Raw genomic sequence first — 11,022 nt, forward strand, 5'->3', positions numbered from 1 at the left:
TGTCATCAGGTTTGCTTAACCTAAGAATATTGTAGCATTGATGACTTCTGCTCAAACTCCAATTTGGGTTTGTTGATTCCTCTCAAGGAAACATGCAACATAAACTTAGAAAATAACTTACCAAAGTTTCGGATCAGTAATTGAATTTATTCGCTTATTCTTCTTTGAAAGATTGGATATGAAAAAAAATATACCATCGGCAATTTATGATTGAAATTTGATAGGTGATGCAAATAGTGTGTCCGAGCTTCTTGTAGTAGTAGTAATCTGATTTCATTTAACCTTGTACATTCCTTGCATCATTTCATATTATGGATGTTCCTCCACAATTTTGGCAAGTTAAGGTGAATCCGGAATCTAAATACGATAGTTAATGTGCTCAATTCTTGTTAAGAGAATTTCGCATGTCTTAAGCTTGTTCTACTAAAAGTAAACATGTGTAATGCACCTGTTTGATCCAAATAATAATAATAATAATAATAATAATAATAATAAAAGGATGAATGTGATCCCTCCTCACATTCAAAATTATGAGATGATATTTGAAGCATTTGATGCATGTGATGTGAAGCATAAATAACCATCATCACAGTGGAAGAATTGTTGATTAGCCCTACCATTAATTGGAGCAAGCCTATGTGAGAATTATGACCTGATTGTATTTGAGTTTGAGATAACTTGAGTCTGCTTATTATGTGTAATAAATAGTACATAGCATACAATATATTACTTTTTATGTAAAGTTGAAAATCCCTAATTTGGCATCCCCTTTATTAACAATCTTTGCATCATCAGACCATATCATCTCGTACTTCAACTGTATATACTCCACTTGCAACCTCCTCCATCCACCATTCTCTCCCTTTATCAATTGCTATAGCTAGGCTTTGATCTCTAGTTCTTTGTTCCTCCAACCTCATCCATCCAATATGATTCTCCCTTGGTTGTTAATGTGACTGTAATCGATTTCCTTTTGCTTGACATGACTGCAAATGCTGCATTCTCTATAAACTGATCAGAAGTCCTGACTTTTTGGAACCCTAGAAGTTGGATGTCTCTGTTCAAAGAATCTCCACTGTCAGTAGCGGTGGGAATAGTTGTAATGATGGTGAAACAAGTCAAGACGAGCTAAATTTTGAGTGGTATAGACCATGGGTTGTGCTAGTTTTGACCTTTGGTGAGGTTCCTGCTTGTTGCATCCCCATAACTGGTGGCTGCTATCCAAGATAAATGCTGGAGGTCATTTGCCCAATCATTGCTTATGCCACAAGTTCTATATGTCAATTGATGATTGGTAGAGGAGTACTCGCAGGATTTGTTTGGATATTCTTATCGATGATTGGCTGAAAATTTTGTAGGAATCATACTGTAAAAATCGGGTCTGTTAGCTCATCTAACTTATATTTTCTAAGAGTCTATTCAAACTCAATCCAGAGCTTAAGTCTTTTTTTCTTCTTTTTTTTTTTTTTGGTAGGACGGATACATCATACAGTACGGGTACGAATACATCCAATAAAAGTCAAAAAATAACAAGTCTCGAAGCTCACCGGATAACCCTCTCTTCTCCATCCAAATAGTATCTTCAGAGTGGTTGGCCACGTAAGAGGCTACCCAATCCGCTGCTTTGTTGGCATTTCTATAGACATGCTTGGCCTACAAGACCATCCCATCACCAACCATTGCCCGAAGCTAAGCAGCGGATGATAGTCGTCCACCCCTCCTGCGCTCTACTGGATCCAGCCAATGACTGTCGCCGAATCGCCCTCAAGCAGTATAGTACTAACCTGCAGGACTTGCCGAGCATAACTCAAGCCACCCTTAACTCAGTCCCTAGACCGAGGTGTCGAAGATCTGGCAACTACGCGCTGCAATCACCCTGGAGTCTGGGGCTCTGATGATGAAGTCGACCCCTCCTCTACTTTCACCATCCAGTACACATCCGTCGAAGTTTATCTTGAAGAAGCTTGAGGGTGGGGGCTCTCAAGTGAAAAACACTATGCGAGATGCTCCACGAGCAGAAGAAGAACTCCAAGTGTTCCAAGCTATCAAGGGTCCATTTGATAGATGCGACTAAGTAATCTTTGCTGCCTGGCTCCGGAGCTGCTCGACAATGAACCTCGGTGGCGGGCAGCGCTCACCAAACGTTCATGCATTCTTAGATAACCAGATGTAATAAGCTATAGAGGTCACCACTCTAGCCATCTGCCTAAAATGTGGAGTGACCGCCCACTGTCTAATCACCTACAGAAATGATGCCGAGTCGCTCTAAACCTCCAGTGGGATCATGGCAAGCTCCCAAACCCTCCTCGCACACAGGCACTGGAATAAGGTATGGTCCATGGACTCAACCACTTGGCACAGGGCACTAGAGGTAAATATCCATACCCCTTTCACTCAAGATGAGTCTCGTTGAGAGCTGACACAAGACAACCTTAGATCTTAGTCTTTAAGTCTATAGATCTTTTTCCTTCTTCTCACGGGATTTAGGCCGAATGGAGTCCAGTTGTTACGAGCCTATATTTAAATGGATGGTCCAATCCATAAATTTTATAGATTTTTCGGTCCATAAATTTACCCACCTTTAACTCGCCAATCCTCAAATGCTGTGTAGTACTCTGGGATCTAAGTTGGTATCTGGAGCTATAATTTGTAGCATACTCTTATCACTAACATACTCTACCTTTAGTTGGTGTTCTGCTCTTATTTCTTTTGCCTAAACAAGAGATGAACTGAGCAATGTGTATTTTTGTCATAGAAGGCATGTACATAGCACCACCCAAGGCTAATTAAATGGTGGCCAACAAAAGAACTCAAAATAATGATCCGTATAACTACCCATCAATTCTTTAATGTACTGCAATCATATAGGACACAAATTGATATTTTAATCATTTTAGAAAGTTGAATCAAAATTTGCCATTGAAATTTATGGCCAGACTTTTCTCTCGAGCAACTTCTTCTGTTTCTTATTCTTTTAATATATTTTTATATTGTTTTAGTTTAGTCATCCAGATTGTGGACTTAATCAAAAGGCATATAGCACGCACAACGGCATATGCTATAGCAAATGTTTCTACTGCCAATGATGTCACAGTCAAAATACCGCATGATCATTGGATTTGGACTTGCAATCCAAGGGAGAGAAGAAAGAAAAAAAATATATATATATATATAAAAAAAAAAAGGTGTGACCAGGTGAAAGCGATGCATAGAATACCATTATAATTTTATTTAAGACATCTTAATTGTACGAATTACTTTATAGACTTTGTATTTCTTCTTGATGGAGACCCTCTAGTTTCTACGCAGGCCACCCTACCCTATCCAAGTTTCTTTCTCTAACACTGGGCTACATGACCAGAGCCAAAGCCATAACTTGCGAAGATCATGTCCAGATAAGCTACCTTTACCCAATCCAGGAAGAAATTATACCTACAGCAGGTGCACCATATTAGCAGTACACAATAAAAATAATCCAAGGCGAGGTGAGGGAGGCACCGCTAAGGTGGTGCATCTAATGTAAGATATAATTTGTCTAAATTTTTTTTGCATGAATATCCTTCTAAAAATTCAAATTTATATGAATGTTCTTTTAAAATTTATATTTATTTCTACACCCTCGTAAAACACTATTTTTGCAGAAATGCCCCTAATATAACGGTTATTCTAACACCATTAATAAAACCATATTTATTTTTAATTATAATAAAATAAAATTTTTAAAATTATTTTTTTTTCTATCACGATTATTTTATAAATATTTTTTTGGCACATCTGTACATTAAGAATATTTTAGTCATTTTAATTTGAAACTGTTCATTTTTTAACGGCATTAGATGGCATAGATACATATGCAAAAATAAGGATAAAAATGGATAGAATAGCAAAACAAGTGTTTTATGAAGATATACATGTAAATATTAATTTCAGAAAGGTATTCATGCAAAATTCAATATTTAAGAGGTATTCACGTAAAAAAAATCTAGTTTGCCCAAGATAAGGAGGTGACTATCCGAGATACGAGCTGCATGATGAATAGAGCTAGCCCATAGGAATGAAATATTATATCCTGCCCTATGTGTACCATGTCAACTCACACATCTTGGTTCTTGTGGCCCTCATCGATCATATACTCAGTAGAAATAAGAAATCTAATTGGCGCGGTGCACCTATGTGTAATTTTTTAAATCCAAAATACGGATGGTGACATGTTTGATAGGGATGATAGAGACATCAATATCAAGAAGATATATCCGTGTTTGGCGGATCCGGTCAGCGAATCTACTGTTGACCCTAAAACGCGTGATGTTCGGCCTTGCCATGTTGGTCAAAAAGATTACTACAACACATGTTTTTTTTTTCAATTTTTATTTATTTATTTATTTATTTTGCTTAAGCAAGCGATTCATATCACTCAGATACAAATATCTTTAATAAAATTAAAAACTAAAATATCACGAAGTGTTTTAGATAAAAAAAATTTTTAGTTTACAGTGTATTTTTAGAATGGCCAGCCGCATAAGCAGCCGTGGAAGAGTTGGCCACCCAAGGCAAAATTTATATTTTTCAGACTTGGTTGTTCGAGGCTTTTGTAGTTCCGTGGAGGCTCAAACAAGCGCCGATGCTTGATGTGAACTATAATGTGACGTCGAAACAAATGAGCTCCGTAGACGACGAATGTAAGTAGAATAAAACCTGACACTGCTAGGGATAGAAAGAAATATTCGACCAAAGCTATAGCATGAGTGCAAGACCGCATTGTTTTATCAATTGCTTTTATAGCTGCAAAATAATATTTTTCTGTTAAAATATTTTAAATATTTATAGCAGTACAAATAATTGTTTTTGAAAAATAGGTAGGCTTATAGCAAAAAGTATGTAAGCTAAACATTTTTAATTTTAGACAGGTTTGTTTTTTGCTCCAATAACTTTTTTGCGTCAAAGTACAAACATTGCTGCTAAATCTTTAACTCACCCAACTCAAATCTAATAAAAATAAAATAGAAAACTAACAAAAATAGAGTTTAGGTCTTTTTTTTTCATTAACCATAAAAAAAAGTTATATAATCTTTATTTGTATTAGTGAGGCCTGTCCCTATATAATCCAGACATATTTCTTTTTTAATTGGATCTGAAGGATGCGGGTTCACCCACGAGTGGCATTGTTCATCTGGAAGGTGGTCTGAAACTGCTTACCAATGAGGAGTATGTTGGCTAGGAGAGGGGTTAGGATTCCTCTGTTTTGTGTGGACTGTCCCGATTCGGTGGAGACCGTCTGTCATGTTTTGTTCGAGTGCCCACGGGCAGCCCGAGTTTGGAGGAGGGCATCATTCCCCCTTTTGGGATCCGGTTTTGCGGTAGGGGACTTTCTGTGGCAGGTGAGGTCTGCGGTACAGGCACTGAGCACTGTGGGTTGGGGCATTGCTGCTATTTATTTAGCTTATCATATTTGGTTAGACAGGAATACGAGAGTTTTTGAGGACAGGAGGGCCCCACTGAGGTCTGTTGTTGAGCGGGCTCTTCATCAGGCAGTGGAGGTCATTGAGTTGTTGGAGCAGAATTCACCGGTGATGGCTAGGAACATCTGGGACCCCCCCTCTGCTTCTATAACGCCCAGGTTTGTTCTTGTCTCTTGGGAGCCCCCACCCCCTGGCCATCTTAAGGTAAATTTCGATGGGAGCTTGCCCGCCAGTGGTGATTGGGCAGGTGTGGCATTTGTGATCAGAGACCATAGCGCCAGGCTAATTGCTGCGGAGGGTTGTCGTTCCGTTGAGGCCTCGACATTTGGAGCGGAGCTCAGGGTTGTATGGAAAGGGCTATCCTATGCGAGACATGTATTAGAGGCTGACAAGATCATTTTGGAGGGGGATTTAGCCATCTTGATTGATCGTCTTCTGGTGGAGAGATGAGAGGAGGTGGAGCATCTGCTTCTGTGCGACATGCAACGGTGCTACGGGAGTACCGGGCCACTCAGGTTAGGGACGTTCTTCGGAAGGCGAACCGAGCTGCTGATTGGGTCGCCTCCTTCGCTGCTCCGCATTCCGGAGAGTTTCTATGGACCCAGCAGTCCTTAGTTTCTATTGCTTTCTATAGTCTTCTTAATAGTGATGCAATTGGCTGTGCTCAAATGAAAGCAATTTGAGCAGCCGACCCACCAAAAAAAAAAAAAAAGAGTTGCAGCTTTTTTGAAATAGATATGAGTAATAAAAAATTATTAACAAGCTAAAATCTCACACGAAGTAGATCTCAAAAGTAAAATAATATTTACCTCTAATTTTTTTAGATATATATATAGTGATAAAAATAATTGTTTGTAAAAAATATGGTAGCTAAAATATTGTTTCTTTTTACCATGATAGTTTTTCTGCCTCAAAGTACAAATATTATTGCTAGACTTTTTGCAACAATGTCTATAAAGAGTTTTTGTAGGGCTTTTGTTTGGGAACTAGAGGATCTTATGTGGACTAGGTGTAGAGGCCAGTTGAGAGGCTAAACTAGATGAGAGTTTAGGATAAGTTAATTCAATGGTTGAGATTAATTTTGAAGTGGCGAGCCAATATCTCACTTGGCTTTGTCATCGCCTAAAGAATGAGCCACTGGACTTTTTTCAGTTTGATGGCACCATGGCCATCACAAGAAGCTATTTAGGGAGTATTTTTTGATTAATGGGTTCCTTATACACAAGCTTTCAAGGTTTAGTCCTCATATTTTTAAGTATTTAATTAATATCTTTCAAAAGTATTGCACTAGATTTTTGAAATTTTAAATTTGAATGTAATAAATGCAGTAATTTGAAAAGTATACGATGGCAACAATATTAAATAATTGTGCAATACATAACGAGAGCAATTATTCTAAAAGGAGCAACGATTAACTGTTGAAATGTTTACTTTAATATATAGGTTTTAAAAATTTGAATCTAGTAATTAAAAACAATAAAGTGTGTTTGTAGGTTTTTCAAATTTTGAATTTAAATTTGAAAACTAAAAAGATTTTTGAATTTGTTTGAAACATTGAAGAAAATATTTTTTACTTTTACACAATTTTTAAGTAGCTGCAAAATTGTTTTTTGTTTGAAAATTATTTTAGAATATTTTACTATTTTCATAGTAGTAGAAATCAATTTTTATTTTTCAATATGATTAAATACCTTTTACATAAATTTTGTCGTGCCATATTTTTAATATAAAATTGAAATTAAAGCTTTCCACATATGTTTCAAAGTGGCAAGTAATCAGATTTTGTGTTGAAATTTAAATTAGTTTTCTACACAAAATTTAGAGTAGCGAGTTATTTTTCTTGATTTAAATAGCTGATTTTGCAAAAGATTTAAATCTTCTAAGAAGACAATATTTAACAAAATTACACAATATAATCAAGATTGCACTATGTTGTTCAAGTATATAAATATTAGCAATTTCTAAGCTAACAAAGAAATTTGTTCTTAGATTGTTGTCGACTAATTCATATAAATTGCTAATAATTGTGTAAAACAAGATTTATAAATAACTTCAAAACTTAATAACTAGATAGATTGCAAAAAAAATAATTTGAAAGGAATGCATGCCTAGAAGAAGACGTGTGAAGAAACAACCCTAAGAACAAATTTCACCCTCTTCTGCTGATCTATAGTGAAATCGTCTCTAAAGTAGAACAAATCTGACTCGGCTTGAATCCTCCTATTGCATGGAGGTCTGATCCAATAGACTCCTTCAGTTGTCTATGAAAAAGAGCAATAGAGATCAAGCCTCCAGGTTAGTTGCTGTCGGAGGGCGCTGTTCCTACGAGATTTCAGTGTTGGGGGTGGAGCTCCAGGCAGCATAGCAAGGCATTTCCTACGCAAGGCAAATACTTTGGGCCATGCACATCACCCTTGAGGGGGACTCAGCAACGGTGGTGGAGTGAATTCTACAGGAAGGCTGAGGGGAAGCGAAGCATCCACTTCTTCACGACTTTCGATGGTTGGTGAGGGAGTGTGACACATTTCAGATCGTGCACGTATATCGAAAGGCGAACAAGACGCTGACTGGGTCGCTTCCTACGTCGCACAGCACTCCGGGAAGGTCCTCTGGACTAAGGAGTCGGATGTTCCTTCACCATTGAGCAGTCTACTTTCTCTTGATAGCTCTGGCTATGCTCACGCGAGGTTAGTATGAGTTGCTGATGTACTTAAAAAAAAAAAAGAGCAATAGAGGCTTAAGAAAATTAAAAGGGAGGAAGAAATTAAGTGGCAAAAAGAGCAAGAGAATTTATTCGAAATTGCTAACCAAGCAAGGGGGAGTGTGTATGGTCATCAACACATCATCTTTAAAGCTTAGCTAGACCAAGAACAACTAGACTTCAATAAATGCTTATGTATTTATATTTAAATATCTAATATGGGACCATTAAATATGTGTTTTGAAACTTTTCAAAAAAAGGAAACATTTAAAATTTTAAACCTTTTTTAAAAGGAAATTAAAAATTTTCAACAAAATTTGACCCTACTTTTATTTGTTTATTTTCTTTTAAATTTTCAACAATTTTTTCTCTACTTTTATTTGTTTATTTTCTTTTACTTTTCTCTTTTCTAGTACACCTAGCAAGCAAGCATCTTTTATTTGCAAAATCTTCTCATCCTTATCATTGTAAATAAATATTTCAAGCACATTACTTGATACTCTCAGAAGACTCTGGCATGCATGAAGCTGGAAATAAAAGTGGCAATTTATGACTCGACCTATCAACCCACTAGTAAATGACCTAGTTTAAGCAAGTTCGGATTTGACATAAATAGATTTGGCTCATAAATGGGTTAACCCATCTAGGCCCATATATTAAACAGGTCAAGCTCAAGTTTAAACCTTTAACCCATTTAATACGTTTAAAATCTAGTTAGTTTGTTTAAAAGCGACTTAACCTATTTCTTTTTTGTTTAATTGGACTTACTTAACCTGTTAACTCATTTAAATCTATTTAATATGTTAAAAATCTCCTAACTTGTTTAACCCATTTAACCTAACTTGACTTGCTTAATAAATGTGTTATGTGGGTCGGATCAAGTTACTTATTTTTTAGATAGTGTAGGTTCATATTTGAATTTTTGACCTATTTAATAAACAAATCGTTGACAAATTTTTGATCTGGCCCATTTTTAACCTGACCTGATCCGATTGCCACTCCTAGCTTGGAACATGAAAAATGGGTAAAGTTGGGCTCCACTAAAGGTATGTGGTCCTATGTGATCCCATGAGAAGAAATGAAAAGTTTTATATAGAAAGTGAGTCTCTAAAGAGATGCAAGGCACCAACCAAACTCATTCTCCATCCGACGTGGCACAAAGAGACTAGCATAGTCTGCATGGTCTAATGAGGATCAAGCACCATGTAAGATAGTCGACAGCTTTGGTACCTTCTAAGGGTTGCATCATCTTTTCCCGATTCCCATTATCATTAAGTGAGAGACACAGATGCCCTAACCAATTCTGTTTTTCTGGGTAGCACCTATCAGGTCATCAATCTTTTTCCTAGTTACTAACTCCCTAGGTCTAGTTGGGTCTGTTTGGAGATAAAACTGAAGTTGAACCAATTTAAACCAATTTTTTAAAACTGAATCTGAAACCGAACTGACCATCAACAAAAATCGATTGAAACCGACTTGAGAAATTCGGATCGATTTGGTTCAATTTATCAGTTTGATGTTTAATGAGTTGGGCTAAATGGGATAGACTAAATCAAAATATAGAATCTCCATATTATATAAGCTTGATGTTCAATGGGCTAATGTATAAAAATAGAAGGAAAAAATTAAGAGAAAATATAAAATTTCATTTAATATATAAGAGAAAATATAAGGTAAAAAATTAAAAAATTGAAATATATGTACACACAGCTTTTCTAAGGTCTGCAATGACGGAATCAACATCCGTGTCGGTAAGCTGGTGGTATAGTATGATACTGTGCTATGTCGTTTTGGACATGAACTGACAAGGGAGGGGACGAGAAAGGAGAGAGAGAAAAAGTGAGAGAGAGGGAGAGGAGGGAAGGAGGGAGAGGAAGTGGGAGGAAGGGAGGGAGAGAGGGAGCCTCCCCCTCCCTTCGCCTCTCTCACTCATCGTCGCCCTCTCACCCTTTCGCTCCTTTCCTCCCTCACCCCCTCTCCCTCCCTCCACCTCTCTCTCTTTTTTCCTTCTCCATCTCCCTCTCCATCTTCGATTTCTCAATCTGAGGGCTGGAATCATCTTGGTTAACTTTCGATATGGCTCAGTACGTCTCGTTTCGGACGGTTCGAAACAGTATCGTTGACTTTGTTACACACACATATTGGTTGGATTGAGTCAGGTTGGTTTGAATATATATTTATATATATTCATATGGGTGGGGCAGGTTGGGTCGATTTGAATCAATTTTCTGAAAACTCAAACATAAATCAAAACGAATTTTTTCGGTTCAAGCCTTTCTCAAATCGATGCCAAATCAAATTAAAAAAATCTGATATAAACCAAATTGAAAAAACTAGCTCGGGTCAAGTTCACGGTTTGGGCAATTTTTTTGCACACTTTTACCCAAGTGATTGGAGTTCGCAATGGTCAGAACGGATGCAACGTGGTCCAGTTTGATGGACTTTGGTTCGAATCAACTCACACCAGGTGTATCCGCTGGATTGGACCTGATTCAAAAAGGTTAACTTTAGAAATAGAAGGGAAAGCAGAATAAAGCAGTGCATAGCCAAAGGAGGCTTGTTGGTTACCAAAAAGAAGTTTCTCTAGTCCCACCTGCTTTTCCTCTCTTTTTTCTGAACTAATGCTTTAATGTAGTTGAATGTGCTTGTATTTACTTTTTTTAATCATGTAGCCAGGAAAAACAGCTCTGTTCCACTTTGAATTTTAATTGGTTATTTTTTTTTTAAGTTATTCTTTTTGCTCATTTTCATTTCCATGGTGGTTGAGACAACTTAATTTGCTGAGCAATTCTTCTTTGTTCATCTTCAGGTCCCATCATTGTTGACTGTAGCTTCCTTTCCTTTTTCTTGAAATCTTTTTTG

This window comes from Phoenix dactylifera, unplaced genomic scaffold (assembly GCF_009389715.1).
Source record: "Phoenix dactylifera cultivar Barhee BC4 unplaced genomic scaffold, palm_55x_up_171113_PBpolish2nd_filt_p 000331F, whole genome shotgun sequence".
Classification (NCBI taxonomy): domain Eukaryota; kingdom Viridiplantae; phylum Streptophyta; class Magnoliopsida; order Arecales; family Arecaceae; genus Phoenix; species Phoenix dactylifera.